Source organism: Ambystoma mexicanum, chromosome 7q, assembly GCF_040938575.1.
Source record: "Ambystoma mexicanum isolate Mex_15411 chromosome 7q, UKY_AmexF1_1, whole genome shotgun sequence".
NCBI lineage: Eukaryota > Metazoa > Chordata > Amphibia > Caudata > Ambystomatidae > Ambystoma > Ambystoma mexicanum.
Window position 1 is genome coordinate 932016414 of NC_090941.1, and position 20936 is coordinate 932037349.

Here is a 20936-nt window from a genome sequence, read left to right on the forward strand (position 1 = left end):
ATGTGCACTATTTGTATCTGTTTTTAACATCTGAATGTGAGGACAGCTGCATTTTAAAACGTGCACACTTGAATACTTGGTCAGCTGTTTCTTCTTTGACCACAACAATTCCCAGGTACTCTGAGCAACGGCACTGTACTCCTCCTCTTTGTGCCTGGGCCCCTTCACTCACTGCCTGATAAAGTCTTCCTGGCCTGGCTGTGCCCCCACTCCCATTGCTTGGCCTAGGCCTCCTAAGCCAATCAACACAACTGGGAGGCGGGAGCCGGCCCATTCATCTAAGGCCCACAACGAAGGCCCCTGTCTGCTCCTTTTGTGCTACCAGAACGCTACTTGGATGTGTCCTGCACACCATCAGTTGATCCACCATGATGCTGCAACCTCACTCTTCATTGAAACCTGCACTTCCATGACATTCCCTCTGCAGTTACTATTATTTTTATTTATTTATTTGTTTAACTAACTATGGGTTAGTTCCCTCCCTCTGACTACCCCTACCCTCTTCTGACTTTCACTCTCCTTCCCTGCTTGTTCTACCATGTTTTTGCTCTCAAATGCATTATGTTTCTGCTCTCTCCACTAACATCTGTTTCCAACTGTAATTCTAAACCTAACTGTGCCTTGTATCTTATTTTGAAAATCAGATTTAGCTGTGCCTTGCATTTTATTTTGAAAGTCAAATTTAGCTGTGCCTTGCATCTTATTTTGAAAATAAAATTTAGCTGTGACTTGCATTTTTATTTTGAAAGTCAAATTTAGCTCTGCATTGCATCTTATTTTGTCTTGCATTTTGCTTTATGTTTAAACTAGCTGCGCTCTTGTGCAGACTTGCTGTGCCCTCTGCTTTTATTGAATAGTTCTCTGTAACTTGCTGGCCCAGTGACTGCTTCATACCACTGTATCTGTTCTATTCTTCCCTCTGCTCCTCTCTCTACTCACCCATTGCACTTCCTGTTTCTTCTCTCTACTCCAATTGCTTCTCCATCAACTATCCCTCCCTTCTCACTAAGTCTGGTAGGAAGAAGTTTAAAAAGAACATCTTGGCTGCCAACCCAGGTCTCCCCATCGCTGATACTTATTCCAGCGCTTCCTCCAGACAGACCCTCACCATCATCCTCTTTGTTGTTCCCTCACCAGATCTATGGACTCTTGATATGGTCTCTGTGTTTTGCCCTGTCTCCTCCTCTCCCATTAATGGTGGCACCCGTTGGGAAGTCCTCATGGCCCCCTTCAACTCCTCTAAGGTCATCATTAATGTCTACTTAAATGGCACCGTCATGGTCCAAGGCCATCAGGCCAATCTCCTCCTCTTTGATAGGCACTTCCCTCATCTCATCAATTTCCTTTCATCTCCTGCTGTTCCCTCCTCCCTCCCTGGCCACCTTGCCCTGTCTCCCCTCCTCTTTTGGCCCACCTTGGGCTCCTTCCTCACCTCACTCTGCTGTCAAACACTCCTCTGACATCTGCCACCTCCTGGAAGAACTTGACCTCAATGCCCTCGGTCTTACCGAGACATGGTTCACGGCCAGCTCTATCACAAACTTTGAAACTCTCCTCCCTGTCGACTAAAAGATCCTCTCATCATCAAGATCCACCCGGTCCAGATTGGGTGTAGCCCTGATATTTCCTGAGTGGATTCCTACCTCTATCATTCCCATGCACACATACTCCTCTTTCGAATACGGTATCTGCAGGCTCTCTTTCTCCTAGCTACTCTCTTACTGTGGCCAATCTATACCAGACCTCTGGTCAGATCACCTAATTTCTCTCTGAGTAGACAGACCTCTCCTTCTTCCTCTTTGCCTCAACCACTCAACTCCTCTTTCTTGGTGACCGCAATATTCATCTAGACTCTCCTTGTTTCTCCTCTTTATTTTTCTGTGACCTCTGCGATTCCCTCACTCTTTCTATCCTCCCCTCTGGCCTGACTCACTCTGCAGGGCACACACTCTATGTCTTGATCTCCTCTGACCTCCCCCTCTCCATCCATCTGACCACTCCTCTCTCCACGAGTGATAACTCCCTTCTCTCTTCCCATCTCTCCATCTCTACCGCCCAGGCCAACCCAACCCCAACACTGCCTCCTACCTTCTCGGACATCCAGTCCATGAGGCATGTGTGAGTTGAGGCTTTCGCCACCACCTTCTCTTCCCCGCCTCCACCTCTGGATGACTGACATCCTGACTCACCTCTTTCTATGCTCTACTCTTCCATTTCTGAGACTGTTGATGCTCTTGTCCCTGTCATGAAGATCTGTTTGAAGCCCAAAGCCATGTGCAATTCATGGTATGACTCTGGCCTAGCTACACTTAAATGTAAGTGTAGGTTGGCTGAGAGTAAATGGAGGGCTTCTTGCTCATCCTCTGACAAACTGACCTGTCGCCTACTCCAAAGGCAATACTGTCTCTCTGTCCACATTAAGACGAGAGCCCACATCCAATCCCATGTCTCTGCGGCATCTAAAAATTCAGCCAAACTCTTGAAAATATGCAAGGAGCTGGCAAACCCTGCTGCAGTCTCTACCTCTCCTGTCGCCTCCCAGGCCCTTTGCACGGCCCTTGCCTCTCACTTCATCTCAAAAACCCAGGACATCCTGTCCACCCTCTCATCCCCTTCCCCTCCTCTCCCTTTTGCTTCTGTGAATTCTGGTCCTCCTACAGCCATACCCAACCTCTTTCTCATCCTTTCCTCGTTTCATCCCTGACAAGGGGCCTCATTAGGACCCTGGCGGAGAGGGTGTTACGCCAGCGTAGTGCATGGCGTACCTCTCCGCCATACTACGAGTTCCCGTAGCGCCATGGCGGCCTTTTCCGCCTGGTTTTACCAGGCGGAGAAAACCATGGCGCTACGGGACCTCGTTGTTAATTACGCCACCGTATTTTACGGTGGCGTAATTAACTCCTTCCCCACTCCCATTATACCCTATGGGGCAAAAATGGGAATGGGGAAGGGCAGAATGGGGATTGGGGATTTACCGCTCCGCCGAGGTCGGAATGGGGCGGTAAATCCGCCAACCCCCATGGCGCTATCGGCGGCTTTCCGCCATGCTTCGCGGTGCATTTAGCACCGCGAAGTCCGCCTGGGTCCTAATGAGGCCCAAGGTCTCTAGACAAGTCTGATCTATGAAAGTCCTGTCAAAACAGGTCCCTCCCTGTTCTTCCAAAACCATCAAGGACCACATTGTCACCCTCATCCCTGCCCTGGCTGATTTCTGCAAATACTCTTTCACTTCAGGAGCTTTCCCCTTCCCTTTGAAGCATTCTCTTGTGCACCATCTTCTCAAGAAACCCACTGCTGACCCTTCTTGCCCGGCTAACTATCACCCAATCTCCATCACTCCTTTTCTGGGCAAACTCCTGGAAAAGCTTGCAATCTCTCAGCTTAAACTTCACTCTGATTTTGTTGATTGTCTCCATGACCATCATTCTGACTGATCAAGAGAAGAGGAGTGAAACCCTGTCAAGGGAATACAACAGGTATCCTACCAAGATATAGATGCACAGCAAAGTTATTTTGTTTACCAGTTGTGTTGTTGATCAATAGACATTTAAGGAAATAATATTCTTGGACGTACAAACAATGGTGATGGGAAATTCAGGGGTAGGGAAACACCCTTTGGAACAAGGAATTCTTTCCTTCTAGAAAGCATGTTTTTCCTTTTGAACACAATTGAACACCATTGAAAGGCCAAAGACATTTTCTGTTTTCACCTTAGAGGTGATTTTTACAGTGTGTGGGCTAGAATAGTACGTTGGGCACAGGACAATTTACTTTGGCCTATCTGACACCTGACTGACCCTTAGTTTTGTTTGAGGTAGGGAAACACCTCTTAGTGTAGGGACATTTCCCAAACCCCATTTTTTGTCAATACAAATGTATGGTCAATACCATAAGTCTCTGTGTCCGTATATCACTCCTGGTTCCTCACATTATTCAGAAGAAAGATGGCCTGATTTACAAAAGTGGTTTTCATTGGGAAAACTCCATTGAAACATGCTTTGTAAATCAGGCCCAAAGAAGAAAATAAAAGAGTAAAAGCAAGTGTGCCTCAATGTACTCTTTCCTTTTCCCCTGTACCTTGTGAACATTTCAAATGTCATGCAGGGTACCTATATACCTTAATGAGCTCGCACTTGATGAATATATGTGAAGAACTGATGTCAGTATCTAAGTCTTTCTTCGATGTTTGTCATTTGCTTTACTGTTTATTGGTTACTAGTTTAATCAATGTCTATTTTCATGTGTGTTCATTGTGGTCCATTGTGAAAAAATGCTCCACCCTACAACTATTTACTATATAGTAAGCTACAGAGGGCAAACTGCATTTAGGTAAATGTGTTCTGCTGGAGATATTGGGCCTCATTATGACTTGGGCGGTAAGGGATACCGGGCACCGGTAAGGAGACCGGTGCCAGTAATCGCTTACCACCCTATTCCGAGGTCCCTTAGCGGGAACCGTAAAGGACGTGTGTTCTGACAACACGTTCTTTAGGGGTCCCGCTAAGGGATCAGGGCGCTAATTACGGGCCTGCTATTAGCAGGCCTGTAATTACCGCCTTCCCCATTCCCATTGAGCCCCATTGTGGCTCAAATGGGAATGGGGAATAGCTGGTTGAATGGGGACTTACTGGGTCCTCCAGGGTTGGAATGACCCGGTAAATCCCTATCCAACCAAACTGGACCCGGACCTGGTATTGGAGGGCCATTGTCTCCATATTTGAATGTTTTTCCTTAGAAGTGTATTGACAGGCACTGCAATTGCCACATTTGAGAGGCCTTTTGATAGGGCCACAGTCTCTTTCAATTTGGAATGTATTTTTAGTTTGCTGTCTGTATTATGGATATGCCTGAAGTAGTGCTTGAGGTCCAGTTAAAAGGCAAAGAATAATGTCCATAAATGTTCTATTTCTATAATGTAAATATGTCAATGCTTATTGATTTCTTTTTCAGTTCAGTGATTTCCACTCTAGATGTTGTTATACTTAAAATATCTGGTTGTACTTTGTTTGCTCTAGATTTGTTTTCTATAATTTAATCTCAGATAAATGTATTTATTTTATTTTTATTTGCATGTTTAAAGTGCTCACACAGCCTGTGGGCATTTTTTATCAGTTGCGTAATTGATATTTTTTTTTCTTTTCTTTCTTGCGTATTTATAAAGCGCTTAAATACCCAGAGGTTTCTAAGGGACCCGGGGCTCAAACCTGTGTTGATTCATGTCGTCTTGCTTGCAAAGCGAACACGTTGCCACTGAGCTACCATCCCGTGTACTGTTATTCTACTTGTCCATCTATGTAGCAGGCACACTTAACCTCTAGTTTCTAGTTTTATTAAGAGAGTGTTGGACTGTTCATCAAACACTGTTACAGATTCGCTGTCATGCTTTAAGTACGAAAATTGGGCAGATGACAGCATTTTTGCCTGAATGCATGGTGATTTTTTGCAGAATATAATAATGTATTTTGTTTTTTTATATTACAGGACCCCCAGGGTCCTGTTGTTATGGTTAACTCATACAAAGAGTAGTTTTTGGGCAGCTTATAACTTTGCCCCCCTGGATGAATCCTCATCAAACAAAGTAAATCACCCCCTCATAGATGCAATGAAAAAAAAAAGCGCTGGATGGATTTCCACCAAATTTGTCATCTTGGTCCCAAAGCGTATTTTTGTAAATTAGGTGTAAACCCATCCAATAGTAATCTGGGTCCGGTCTGCAGCGTCACTTCTCGATTCGGGGTCTGTGAACATGTCTAGGTCAATCAGGGTGTGTTGTGATGTTTGGGGACATCGTACGAACCCACTGATTGGATGCTGAAAAGTGTGAGGTGTGTCATATTTTTGTAAACGGTGGCCATGTTGCGGCTGCGGACAGCAACCGGTGTCCGCAGATTGTGTGGTGGTGAAAATATCTACAAAACACCTTTGGGGTTATTTGGTGGCTGAAAGAGGGTCAGGAAAGAGTGGGGGAGTGGAATAAAGATGATCTGGAGCTGCTTTTCTTGGTAAAAAAAAGGTTTGCAGATATCACTGAGTCCCCAGTCAATTTTGGTGTTAGCAGATAAAATGTGGGTGGCAGGGGGTTCTGGGTGAGTTTTGTTATTTGAAGGTGTATTGTACGTACATGGTATATGGTTTAATTATATTGCGGTCGTTTTAGCCAGTAGCCAGATTTTTGGGGGCACGCTGACCAGACACACTATAGTAATATGTGTCTGGTAATTGTAGGTACTGTGGGGGATTATACAGTATTTGTAATATGGTAGAATGATATAATTGAAGTGTATAAGGTGTGTATGATTGCAGTACAATTGAGGATATGTATGTATGTATGTATGTATGTATATTTGGTATGCTTACTTTGTTGCATACAGTAATAATTTTGGAATCTTTCTGTGAAAAACAGTATAATTTGTTAAGCAGGATAGTTTAAAAGCTTTAATTTCATACAATTTTATATAAATATATTAAAATGTTATGACCCTCATAAATAGAACATTCTATGTAAAATTGTGGGTACAACATTAGTGTGTGATAAAAATCCATAGCGTATAAAACAAAAACTATTAGAAGTATGTGAGTGTAAGTGTGATAATATGCTTGTTTAAAGTGTGTTGTAATTAAGGGAATGTTTAAAGTAGTTAGATACCTGTTGGGCGTATTCTAACTATATTAGACTTTACAAGAAGTTTTGTAGTAATAAGAACTGTGATGGCGCTTTTGAAATGTATTGGAATGAAGGGTATTTTTGAAGTAGTTAGATACCTATTGGCGTATTCTAACTATCTTGACATTTAAAAGTACTATTGTAGTATTTTGGATGCAGTTAGATACCTGTGGTGCATTCTAACAGTTGTTTTGTGCTCCAGTTTGGTTTGGGTTGAAGCAATATTGAGTAGACATTTGTTAGATTTGTTGGTGACCTATGTGTTGGAGTGACAGAGATGTCATTAAATTCAAACCAACCACTTTCTTTTTCTCATATGCAGTATAGTGACCTGAAGTGGTAGTGGCATCATTCTGGTGTATTATATCTACAAGCCTCATTGCAGGGCGGGAAGGTTGCTGTACTGAATAGATTTCGAGATCATAACCTGCAATTCTTTGGAAAAATAGGCTGGACACCTTGGTGAAGAAGCCATGCTTAAGTGTCTTAAAAAGTGCGTGGAGAAATGGGATTGGGTGATGAGTCACGATAAGGTGGTGAGTAGGAGGTCTTTGAGTTCTTTCTCTAGGATGTTTTTTGTGTATAAACAACTTCAAATGTATCTAGAGCTTTTGCCCTCCCCTGTTACATGCAGAATATTTCTAAACATAAGACTTAACCGCTTGGACATCCTTGAGATTAAAGGTACCTGGTTGGGCCTCCCAAAGGAGAAAAGGACATGTAGAATATGCCTTGATAGCCATACCATTGAATCGGCTAGACACGTCCTGACTAGTTGGCCTACTATGAGACCTGTGCATGAATGCTATTGTTCCAAATTTGTGATCAAATTATAATATATTGCCAGAGACATTTTATGGCGTAGATGTCTGAAAGGGCATAGCCAAGACCTTATTATTGCCATTATGCTGGTTTGGAAAAGGGTAAACAAATATTTGTTGAAATTTGAAGAAGTCAAATTGTTAGTAGATCTCTAATCTTTTGCCCTGCTGTAGTGAAATTCTTTCCTTTATTATTTCTTCTCTTTTAGTCTGTTATAACTATTCTGCAGTTTTATTTGCACAAGAAACTGGTTTTTATTGTTTGAAATTTAACGTGATACCTCATGAGGTTGTATATAGCTGAAATTTTAGAAATGTTTTTACTACTGTGATTGAATGTCATCTATAGTGTTTTGTTTGCGTCTTTTCTCTTTTTGTACTGTTTATTTGCTGTCTATCTGTGAGGTCTGGACATTTCTTCTATGGGAAATTCTTCAAAGGATTATGTGTTAAATCATAGTGTTATTATGTATCTCTTTCTCTCTGCATATGATGATTTGTGTTAAAGTTTCATAACTATACACACAATAAAATATATATATATATTATATCTACTGGTGTGAAGGCTTTCTTGGCAAGAGGTACTTGACCGTGTGTAAAGCCTAGTGAGCTTACAGTTATTTTTGGTACCATCTGCATTGTACCTTAGAAGCATAAGTATAAGAAGCATAGGTATTGGCTATGCGAGTTTATTTGTATGCTGGAATGATTGTATTGAAAAAGGGCATAATATGGCAGGATTTGCATTCTGCAGAAGCTGGTGAAATGGAATGGATTCACAATTTGATATGGATACCTATACACATCGTTCATTACGGATGCTGCAGATAGTGCTTGTATGTTTCCACATTTATAGGGATGTTTTTGGTTTCCAGTACTTGTAGTAAGTACATTAGGAATGCTTGTGGCTCTTCCTGTGTGTTTATGGTAAGTTTTACCATTCCTACAATTTCTTCCTATTGTTGGTGTTCATTCTCAAATTATTAATAACAGAACAAGACACAACATATTTATGGTATAAAAATAGATTTATTTTTTAAAGAGATGGGGTATCAGAATGGGAAACATAAATAGGATAATTTTGAATTTCTATAAAAATATCATGAGGGAAGGTAAAGAGTGAAGGTTGATCCAAGCGTTTTTCATTTAGACTTTGGGAATTTGATGGGGATGATTCCTGGGCGTAAGTGGGACAGGTACAAGCAGGACAGTGATAATTTACATTTGAAAAAAATGATTCTTAACATAATTTGACTAAGTTCAACCAATTTTGCAGACAAGATCATGATTTCAGTATGCACAGTTGTGATTCTTTGGATTCTACATAATTAAATTGGTGTGTTCTTTCTTCATGTAAAGTATGTGCTGTAAGAAAAGAATATACTATTATTTCATTGATGTCTGTACACATTACATTATGTATTCATATTGAAAGCTGTATTTTATACAATTAGAAATGTTTTCATTGTTCATTTCTTCTTTTGGGAAGATTTCTTCAAACCACTGAAGTATGTTTGCCATTTCTGTTAACATAAAAAATAGTGCATTTCACTCATAAGAAATGTTTACATAATAAATGGTAATAATACAGAAATAAATATAGTGCTTTAAAGACTGGAGGGGGGTATCTGTACTCCTGCTCTCCATATGGCAGAGTAGAGGGATAGAGCACCCCAGCCAAGATTCTCTATTTGGTAACGCTGGATGAGCAATCAAGGCTTAAGCTCTCAGGAGGTGATGCAGGCTGGTTCTTAAGTATATCGTAATCCCCAAGCACCCACAAAAGAATGTCCAGACACTATGTTAATGAAAGCACAGTTCTTTATATAAATAGGCTCAAATTATGTACACAATCACAATAACAGACTTTGGGCTCAAGTTAATCTAAAAAGGTAAATATATACAGTTTCTATGTGGTACCACAATTACTCTCAGTTCAAATGTCATACAAATCCGTTAATAAAGAAAACTAACAATAGACATAGGAGGAAAGCAGGGTGGTTTAAACAATAGGCAGAATACTGTGCCCCTACCACTAGGCACAGTACTGTGTGAGGATCCCCCCAACTGGGCAACCTGTAAATAAAGATATAATACAAGCCCAGTCCATATATTGTTTATGAGTCTTGGTTCCCTCTAAAAAGGTTCTACTGCCCCAATGTACCTGGAATAGTAGATTTCTTTGATGGTTCATTGATAGATCCTTCTTGAGTGTCACCCTTTAAGACAGGAGCCACGGATCATTGATAGTCCTCAAAGAAGGTGAGCCTTGGCATCGAGAGTCATCAATAAAAAGGTTTGATGGCGTTGAGGCAGCAGGTTTGGTCCTGGCAGTGCTCGTCAATGATCGGTCGTGGACGTCCTGTGAGGACAAGGGGTGCGGTGCACCTCGACGATGATAGTCTGTTGCCACAAAGAGTCACTGAAGAACTTTGGCCATGCAAGGGCGTCAGGTCGTCGGCATCTTTGTGGTCTTCGGGTAGCGGGAAACCAACCGGCTGATGCTTCGCATCACAACAGCGGCCTCGACTTTCTCCAGTGGGACAAAGAGGTTGGCGGTGCTGGCAAGTGAGTCCTTGGATTCAAATGTCTTAGGCAATGGAGCGTTGCGGCTCAGGTCATCGGTGGCACTGCGTCAAGCTGTCCCCGCTTCTGGGCAACACAGCTTCAACAGGCCTCCAGCGGTTACGGCAGTCCTCTGAACCCTGGTTGATGACGGTGGACGGAATGTCGGGGGGCTTTACTGTCACACTCACCAGTGTCTCTGCAGGAGCGATGGTAACCCCCTCCTGGTCCCGAGTACTCACTCCCCCTGATTCGGCCTGGAAGATATGTCTGTCAAGTAAAGAGATACACAATAAGATCTGGAATAACTAGGCCCCTTGAGCTCCCTCCCTTTCCCTTGGGATGTGATGAGATTTCTTCCCTAGGGGCGTAGTTGTCTTGGGAGGAATTTGTAACCTTCCTCTTGTAAGTATGATGGCAGAGCCAAAGTTCAAGGTGCCACACTGTTCTGACTTCACAGCGTGTGCTGAAGAGTCCAAATTCCAGTTACTTCACTTGCAGAGGTTTTCGAACGGACTCAGGTAAGTGTGCTTCTCTATAAGCGTAGCGCTAGGATTCAAGTTTTTACAGTTTTATAATTCTGTTCCTAACTGTCTTGCAGATGCTGCCAACTACTGAAAACACCAGAAAGTACCTTAGGTGAGTATGCGCGGCATGGCTTCGTGAGCACTGAGTAATGTTCTTCTTGTCTTTTGCAGCAGCTGGTTGGTAGACGCTCGCTCTATGAGTCGCAATGGAATTCGAAGATTCGGTTAGTATGCGTGGCGTTGCTGATTCGTGAGCACAGAGTAATGTTGTTCTTGTCTTTTGCAGGGGCTGGTTGGTAGACGCTCGCGCTACGAGCCGGGATCGAATTCGAAGACTCAGTGAGTAAGTAATACTCTCCTTTCTTTTGCAGGTGCTGGAGAAGTTGTAAACCTCGAGTCAGAACGAAGAGTGCTGCTCTGTGAATGCACGATGAAGGATCCAGAGCAGGTAAACCCAGAAGCTGAAGCACGTGGACAGATCTGGAGCGCGGTGAGTGTGTTGCTTATCCAGCCTACAGAAAGCAACATGTAGCGCTTGAGAAACCTGGGGCGTGGCTTATCTGCCAGCCACACCTGAACACTAGAGTGCACATGAGCCTTTATACACTTCCTTTTTGGCAACAGGAAGTGATTAAGCAATGAGCAGGAAGTGACTAAAATGTAAACAGGAAACAACCATGCAAGGCTAGCTAAAGGAAGCCTACCCACTATAGGTGTGTGTGTGTCTCTGCCAGGCCTGCCAAGCCCTTAACCACCTTGCCCCGACTACATCCCCGGTATTAATGACAGTCTTGCCCCTCAAGACCCCTCCCAATGGTGTGGGTATGGGTTTTGGTTTGTTGGGATTGTCCCGATGGAACTTTCGCACCAGTCGGGAGTCATGTACATGTGTGCTAGGTTCCCATGACCTTTCCTGTGGCCCATACCCCTTCCAGTCAATTAGGTAATACAGGCTCCTCCAACCGTGTGTTCCGAGGAAATCCCTGCCACCTGGAGGAGCCACAAAATGGATGCCGTTTGCCATGGAGACCTCGACATCAATAACTGCTGCCGCGCAGTTCACCACCGCAGGCCCAGGCTCCCATTTGCTGTGTCCGCCTGCCCGCCCCTCCCCTCCTGCTTTAAATGGAGGGGGAGAGGGCCGAGAGGCGAAGCCGACGAGAGAAGGCTAGGAGAAAAAGCCTCCTGTGCTCTTTGCAGCTACGCTGCGAGCATGTTTCCCCACACGCCAGCTGGATGCCTCATCAGCTGTTCTCCTTTCCTTCGGAACAACCGTGTGTTCCGAGGAAATCCCTGCCGCCTGGAGGAGCCACAAAATGGATGCCATTGCCATGGAGACCTCGACATCAATAACTGCTGCCGCGCAGTTCACCGCCGCAGGCCCAGGCTCCCAATTGCTTTGTCCGCCTGCCCGCCCCTCCCCTCCTGCTTTAAATGGAGGGGGAGAGGGCCGAGAGGCGAAGCCGACGAGAGAAGGCCAGGAGAAAAGGCCTCCTGTGCTCTTTGCAGCTCTTCGCTGCTCGTCTGCCGTTTGCCCGAAACCTATGCCGCACCCAGAAGGTAAGAAGCTCTACCCTTGCAAGCTTCTCTCCAACCCCTAAACCACCTCAAGGCGATTCAGGTTGCGCGCCCGTACTTTGAAAGCTGCCTTCAGTTCACAGCCCATTCCCACGAGTAGCCGTAATACGCGGCTATGCTCACGCACTGCACAACCCTCCACACTCGCTGATAAGGCCAGGCACCCCTGCAAAACCTCTAAGCCGGCATCCACTTCAAGTACTACCAACACAGCCACCAATAAAGTACTTAACTTTTCGTATAATTATACCGCCTCTATAACCAATGTGATTACAAATGTGTCCACCACCGCTGAAAATGTGACCCCCAATGAAAAATCTGTGATTTGCAATTCTTCTACCACCATTTTGAATGCTATTGTGCCAAATGCTATACCACATGTGTCCACCACCTCCGAAAATGTGACCCCCAATGTAAAATCTGTGATTTGCAATTCTTCTACCACCATTTTGAATGCTAGTGTGCCAAATGCTATACCACATGTGTCCACCACCTCCGAAAATGTGACCCCCAATGTAAAATCTGTGATTTGCAATTCTTCTACCACCATTTTGAATGCTAGTGTGCCAAATGCTTTACCACATGTGTCCACCACCTCCGAAAATGTGACCCCCAATGTAAAATCTGTGATTTGCAATTCTTCTACCACCATCTTGAATGCTAGTGTGCCAAATGCTATACCACATGTGTCCACCACCTCTGAAAATGTGACCCCCAATGTAAAATCTGGGTTGTGCATCTCCCCTAACACCCAGAGCTCAACCCCCCCCCCCTCCACCAAACCCTCTCTCATCATGAACCCCCTCTCAGGCACCACTGAACCCCACATGAAATGCGCCATGATTAACGCTAGGTCCATCAATGCCCACGCCCTAGACATACACAACCTCCTAACCTCCCACAACCTAGATCTACTCATGATCTCAGAAACATGGATACATGAGGCCTCCGGCCCGGTACCATCCCTCGCCCTACCCCCTGGCTATTCCATAACTAGACAAGACCGCTTCTCCAAAGATGGAGGTGTAGCAATTATTGCCAGAGACTCGCTCTCTATCAGAAAGATAGAGAAATCCCTGACCAACAACAACAGCGACTACCTCCAAGTTAAAATAACCCTCTTTCCCCATTGCACCATTACTGTGCACACCATTTACCCCCCTCCAGGCCCAAGAGGAGACTTCCAAGCCTCTCTCATCCACCTCCTCTCTGACAACCTCAAAAAACAGTCTAAAGCCATTTTCCTCGGGACGTCAATCTAGGGCTCCGGGATAGTAAGGACGTAGCAGCCAAATCCCTTGACTCTGCCCTCAATGCTCTAGGCTACAAGAACACCATCCTTAGCCCTACTCACACTCAGGGCAGAACGCTTGACTGGATAGCACAGCATAACTGCCCACTCATCATTACAGGTAACAATCCCACCCCGTGGTCTGACCACCACATCATCACCTTTAGCATCCTCACCACTAGCTCCCCTGCTGCCCCCTTGCCTCAACCGCTCCCACCTTGCCTCGCCAGAAGCTCCCGCCAGCTCACTAAGGAAAGGCTACTGCCCTTCCTCCAAGGCCCAGCCTTCAGACCACCTTTTTCATCAGACCCAGAAACACTCGCAACAACTTATGATACTGCCATCAAAGCAGCTATCAACTCCATTGCCCCTCTCAAACCACGCAAATCCAAACCCACTACCCATTCCAACTCTTGGTTCACCCCTGAGCTCTTCACACTCCGCAACGAGAAAAAAGCTGCACTCACACAGTGGCAAACGTCCCACTCTGAAAAAGACAAGATGATCCTTAAAGCCCTATCCACCAAATACAAAAAGGCAATCACCCAAGCAAAGGCCAAATCCTTTGAATCCAGAATCTCGGAAGCCCAATCTAGCACAAAAGAAATCTTCGCCATTTTCAGAGAGCTCGAGACACCCACTCCCGCCCCCCAGAATCTCACCAAAGACAAAGACTGGTGTGACAAAATACAAACTGCCATGCAAACCAAATTAAGCCTCCTCAAAAGCAAAATACTAGCCACTAAACAAGCCCTACCCAGTATGCATATCCCTATCCATCACCCGCCCCGGATCCCCCCCTACCCTTCTCCTTCAAACCCATCCAAAAAAAAGACATCATCAACATTATGAGGAACATCAAGCCCTCTAACTGCAAAGGTGATGCATGCCCAGCCTCCATTATCAAAGACTGCACGGAAGCGCTAGCGCCCTTCCTAACAGCCTTTGTGAATGCCTCCTTTACCACAGGGAAAGTCCCCACCTCCCTCAAGGAAGCCTGGGTCCGGCCTCTCTTGAAAAAACCAACTCTCGATCCCACCTCCCCCAACAACTACAGACCTATCACCACTGTTCCATTCCTCCTCAAAATATTGGACAAAGCAGCCTACTTGCAGGTCCAGCACTTCATTGAAGAGAACAAACTCCTTGGACTACGCCAATCTGGCTTCCACCCTAGACACGGGACCGAAACCGCCCTACTTGACTTGAAAAACCAAATGGACGATGCTAGAGACATGGGTAAACCAGCACTTCTCCTACTCCTTGACCTATCCGCGGCATTCGACCTTGTGGATCATGGCGTCCTATGCCACCACCTTTCCTCCACCGACAAATTCTCCCCAGAGGCCACAGCTTGGATCACCTCCTTCTTACAAGACAGAACCATGCAAGTATTCTCTGACCTAGCCGCCGCATCACCAACTACTATACTTTGTGGTGTCCCCCAAGGCTCCTGTCTCTCCCCCACCTTGTACAACATCTTCACACGACCCCTCTTCCTCGACGCTATGGGCATCTCATACACCAACTACGCCGACAACACCCAGATCCTCCTCACAGGTAACTATGACACCGACTCCCTGACCCTCAATAACCTCTACAACACCATCCAAGCCTGGATGGCTGACAACGGACTATGCCTCAACTCTGACAAGACGGAACTCCTCCTGGTAGGTTCCCCCGACACGCCAAAAAACCTAGATGTCCAATTTAGCCACTTCACCATTGACTCCATCAAAATCCCGGTCTCCGATTCTGTCAAAACTCTGGGACCTACCTGGACTCCAGCCTATCCATGGATAGACAAGTCAACGCAATAGCATCCGCAGCTGCATATCATGCTAAACTTACAAACGCAATCAGGCCCTTTCTATCCAAAGAGAACTGCACCAACATAGCCAGAGCCATCACCGGCTCCAGGCTAGACTACTGCAATGTACTCTTTCTAGGAACCTCCAACAAAAACTTAGAGAGACTACAAGTAATACAGAACAATGCTCTCCGGGCAGCCCAAGGCATTGCTAAAAGAGAACACATCTCTGAAGCCAGGAAACTAGCTCACTGGCTCCCAATAAAGGAAAGGATCGTATTCAAAGCCCTGACACTGACCCACAAGTGCATTCACTTCATTGCTCCTGCTTACCTTTCTCAAAGGATCCACCCTGTCTCCACCACCAGGCCAACCAGATCCCCGTACACCAACATGCTCTCTGTGCCACTAGTAAAAAGAGTAAAAGTGGGTGGATCCAGCTTCCCCTACCTCGCGCCCACCCCCTGGAATGCCCTACCTCCCACCATCCGTGGCGAGGACTCCCTCACCACCTTCCGCAAAACACTGAAAACTACCCTCTTCACATAAGGACCGACACATCAGCACAAATACTTATCATTTATGTTTGTAATATACGCCCAAATGCAATATTTGTAACAACAGTATGATTTCTTGTACTACTGTAATGTGTCAACAATCGCTATCATATGTACCATGTAACTAAGTTATTTCAAGTAACAGCACCTCAATGCCCCTGGGCTGCTTGCGCGCTATATAAATTTAAATAAATAAATAATTTTAGAGTACAATATGCTTTTAACTTCATATTCTGGTTCCTCTTCACCAACTTGTATAGGTGGGGGAGGTGTTGAAGTTCCGGTTCCCGGGTGCACTGCCTTTAATAATGAGACATGAAATACCGGATGTATGTGCATGTGTTGTGGCAATGCCAGTTTCTTGGTTGATGGATTAATTACTGCCTCAATAGTATAAGGACCAACATACCTAGTTTGACATTTTTTGGGGCCTTTTAAAGCTATGTGTTTGGACGCTAGCCAAACCGAGTCTCCCACTTGATAGTCTGGGGCTTTTTGTCGGTGACGGTCAAGTTTTTCTTTTGTGCTTCTTTAGCTAGTTGTAAATTCTTACTGACATCCTTTGCTACTTTGAAAATGCTGGCGTGTAGATTCTTGACCGCTGGCATTTCAATGTTCTCTGGTGAGTCGTAAATAGATGTCCTAGGATTTCGGCCATACATAGTAAAGAAGGGTGTTGCCTGAGTTGAAGAGTGCGTTGAATTATTGTAGTTATACTCGGCCATTCATAAAACTTCTGTCCAGTTCTGGCTCGTTTGATGTAACAGACAGTGCAAATGCTTTTCCATGGTCTGGTTCATACGCTCGGTTTGTCCGTCTGTTTGGGGATGATGACCAGTAGATAGGCGGATTTCCACTCCTGCCAAGGCACAAAATTTCTTCCAGAAGTGCGACACAAATTGGCTGCCTCTATCAGAGATAATTACGGTGGGAAACCCGTGTAACTTTACGACACGGTCCAAAAATACCTGCGCTAGTGTCAGAGCTGAAGGAATCCCTTTCAGTGCGATGAAATGGACCATTTTAGAAAAAAGCTCAACTTCTACGAGGATGGTATTATACCCAGAGCTTGGAGCTAAGTCAGTTCCAACGTCCCTTGACACAGTATGCCAAGGCGCTGGCGGAACGGCAATCGGTTGAAGGAGGTCTGCTGGCTACTGTCTTGAAGACATACATTGAGCACAAACTTCACAGGTGTCAACAAAGGTAGAAATATCTTCTCGCCAAGTTGGCCACCAATAGGAGCCTTTTACCTTCTTCATGGTTTTGGCTATACCAGGATGAGCTTCTAAAGGCAAGTCGCGGTAGTTGGATATGACTGCTTGTTGAAGATCCTTTGTTGGGACAAAAAGGCATTTCTGATAATATGGCAGTTCGTCTTGAACGGTGAACTGCTCTCCTCTCTTGTTCCAAGTCTGTAGGTCTTTTTGGCACATACATATTTTTGATTGCTTGATGGAGTGCATCTAACAAAAAAGGACCGGTGCAGAAACCTTGAATTTTGTGGCTAGGTATGATGTCCACTGGATTAGGAGTACAATACGCTTCTTCACCTGTACCTATGTGGGATAGTGCATCCGCCTTCCCGTTTTTTACTCTGGGGCGGTCGGTAATCACAAAGTCATATTCTATCAAGGATAAGGCCCAGTGGAGTTGTCTTGATGACTGAGGTTTCGCGGAACGTAGGTATTGCAAATTTCGATGATCAGTTATTATAGTGATCGTATCTTTTGCTCCAAGTAAGTAGTGCCTCCATTTACTCAGTGCATTCTTGATCGCAAGAAGTTGTTTATCAGTTACCGCATAGTTGAGCTCTGCCGGGGATATCTTTCTTGACCAAAAGGGGATGCGATGAAGACATCCAGTTTTGGGATTTTGCTGCAACAGTATGGCTCCCATGGCGATGCTTGAGGCATCGGTTTCCACTATGTATGACAAGTTGGGGTCCGGATGTTGTAGTATTGGGGCTGAGGTGAATTTTTCTTTGAGAGCCCGAAAAGCCCCTTTGGTGTCCATTCAAATTTTCAATGTTTACGCAACAAGGATGTAATTGGGTTCACTAAATGCAAGAAACCAGATATGAAGCATCAGTAGAAATTTGTGAAACCTAGGAAACTCTGTACTCCTTTTACTGACGTGGGCGAAGACATGTAAGGATTGCCTCAACTTTCCGATTGTCCATCTTGATGCCCTGTGGTGTCAGTACATACCCTAGAAACTCCACTTCGGTGACATGGAATGAGCACTTTTCGAGTTTTGCATACAGGTGGTTTTCACGCAGTTTGGAGAGTACAGCTCGTACATGGGTCACATGTTCTTGGAGAGTGGTCAAATGTCATCAATGTAAACGACTGCACAGACGTCAAGGATTTCTCGCCGTAGCGGGTACGAAATGCCATCTTCCATTTGTCTCCTTTTTTCATGCGCACTAGCTGATAGGCGCCACGTAAGTCTAGTTTAGTGAAAATCTTTGCTTGTCTTACTTGGTCTATGAGCACTGGTATCAGAGGCAATGGATATTTATTCTTTACAGTGACTTGATTTAGGGCCCGATAATTGATACATGTCCTTACGTCTCCTTCTTTCTTAGGCACAAAGAATAGTGGAGAGACGGCGGGTGAGTTGGACGGTCTAATAAAACCGTTGGCCAGGTACTGATCTAGATAAGACTGTAAATTAGTGTTTTCATCTTCAGTCAATTCGTAAATGCGACTGCAGGGTACTTGCGCCCCCGGTAGTAGGTCGATCTGACAACCGTAAGCTCGATGCGGTGGTAACACATTAGCCTGCTCCTTCACAAAGACATCCTGGAATTCTTAGTATTTCGTGGGTAAGGCCCCCACCAGTCCTAACCCAGATATTCTTTCTTGCAAGGCTGGTAATGGGCTACCCCAAGATCTTTTGTTATCTTAGCAAGAGACACATTCCAAGGAGACGGTTATGGTTTTTGCCCGCCAATTGATGCTTGGGTTGTGCGTTTCCAGCCGCGGTATTCCGAGAATCAGTTGGAATTCGGTTGCTGCGATGAGGTCAAACTTGATGCCTTCTCTATGACCGTCTTGACAGATCAAGGTGAGTGTTGGGGTTGAAATGGTTTACTGGACCTGAAATAAGTTGTGTCCCATCCACAGCAGTAACGCTTTCTATGCAGTCCTTATGGCGGAATGACAGGCCCAAGGTTTTTGCGATGTACACATCCAAGTAGTTCCCGATTGCCCCACTGTTTATGAATGCCTTGAGGGCATGCATTTGTGTGTGTTGAGTAGGGTCAACCAGAACCACAGGGATGCAGAAATGTGAGATCTGAGTATTTCGTTCTTGGCTCGACAGACCGACCTCTACATCTGCCTGGCGTTGGAGTTTTCTGCTTTCTCGTCTTCATTCGTATTGTCCAGAACACCCACAGCTTTCCGTGGTGGTTTAGCCATACAGTTCCGAAGTAAGTGACCAGATTTACCGCAATATAGACAGAGTTGTTCCTGGCGTCTTCGGTCTCTCTCTGCCTTAGTGAGTGGACCCCGAAGGACGCCGAATTTCATGGGTTCAGGGTGCGTCTCAGAGATTTGCCGACTGGGAGAATCCTTAGGTCGGATGTATACTGATCTGTGTTCCGATCTGATTTGGTCAGCCTTGCGGTTTTGCAAATGGTGGTCTAATTGCATAGCTAGATTTATGTATTCCCCACAATCCTCGGGGGGATTTACAACTTGTGTCAGGATGTCCTTTTATTCTCCCCGCAATCCTCGGTATAACAATGTAATACGTTTCTCCTCGGGCCAGCCTGACTCGGCTATTAAACGATTGAATGTTGCTACATATGAGATGAGATCCTGACTGCCTTGCCACAGGGAAAGTAGTTTGTCATCTAAGGCTTGACCTCGAGTCCGATGAGCAAATAGCTTTTCTAGTTCACTTTGAAAAACAGGATAATTTCTCAGCAAGGGGTCGTCCCTAAGCACTAAAGGGACGGACCAATCTGCCTCATGTCATCCTAAATAAGAAGGGACGAAGGCATCTCTTTCCTGGTCGGTTGGAAAAGAGTCTGGTTTGCATAAGAAGTGCAGGCGGCATTGGTTCATGAATGCTCCAAATTTCTTAGGGTCTCCTGTGAAACGTTCTGGAGGCCCTAGGGGAATATTGGCTGGAAGTACCACTTGAACGGGTGTAACTGCCGGTGCCACAGAGGGCTGTCCTTGGGCAACTCCGCCAGGTAGGGGTGCTAAACCGGCTTGAGTTTGAAAGAGCTGCCTAGGCAACTCATCCGTTTTATCCCTATTGACCACCAGTTCTTGCCTTAAGCTGTTAGTCTCGGAGCGGGCTGCATGCACCTCGGCCCACAGTTTGCCTAACAATTGTGAGATTTTATATACCTCGGAGGTCTCCATCGCTCAGGCAGAGTTGTTAAGAACGGGTTCATGTTTTGTCACACTCACCTGTGTCTCTGCAGGAGCGATGGTAACCCCCTCCTGTTCCCGAGTACTCACTCCCCCTGATTCGGCCTGGAAGATGTGTCTGTCAAGTAAAGAGATACACACTAAGATCTGGAATAACTAGACCCCTTGAGCTCCCTCCCTTTCCCTTGGGATGTGATGAGATTTCTTCCCTAAGGCTCACCTTTGCCCTTAGTTGGATGCACGCTCCATCCTGCTCTCCACAGTGGCGCTGTTGTCTTGGGAGGAATTTGTAGCCTTCCTCTTGTAGCTAGGATGGCAGAGCCAAAGTTCAAGGTGCCACACTGTTCTGACTTCACAGCATGTGCTGAAGACTCCAAATTCCAGTTCTTCACTAGCAGAGGTTCTAGAACGGACTCAGGTAAGTGCACCTCTCTATAAGCGTAGCGCTGGGATTCGAGTTTATACAATTTTATAATTCTGATCTTAACTGTCTTTCAGATGCTGCCAAGTGCTGAAAACACCAGAAGGCACCTTAGGTGAGTATGCACGGTGTGGCTTTGTGAGCACTGAGTAATGTTCTTCTTGTCTTTCGCAGGAGTGCTGGTAGACGCGCGCGCTACGAACCGGGATGGAATTCGAAGATTCGGTGAGTATGCGCAGAGTTGCTGATTCGCGAGCACCGAGTAATGTTCTTCTTGTGTTTTGCAGGAGCTGGTTGGTAGACGCTTG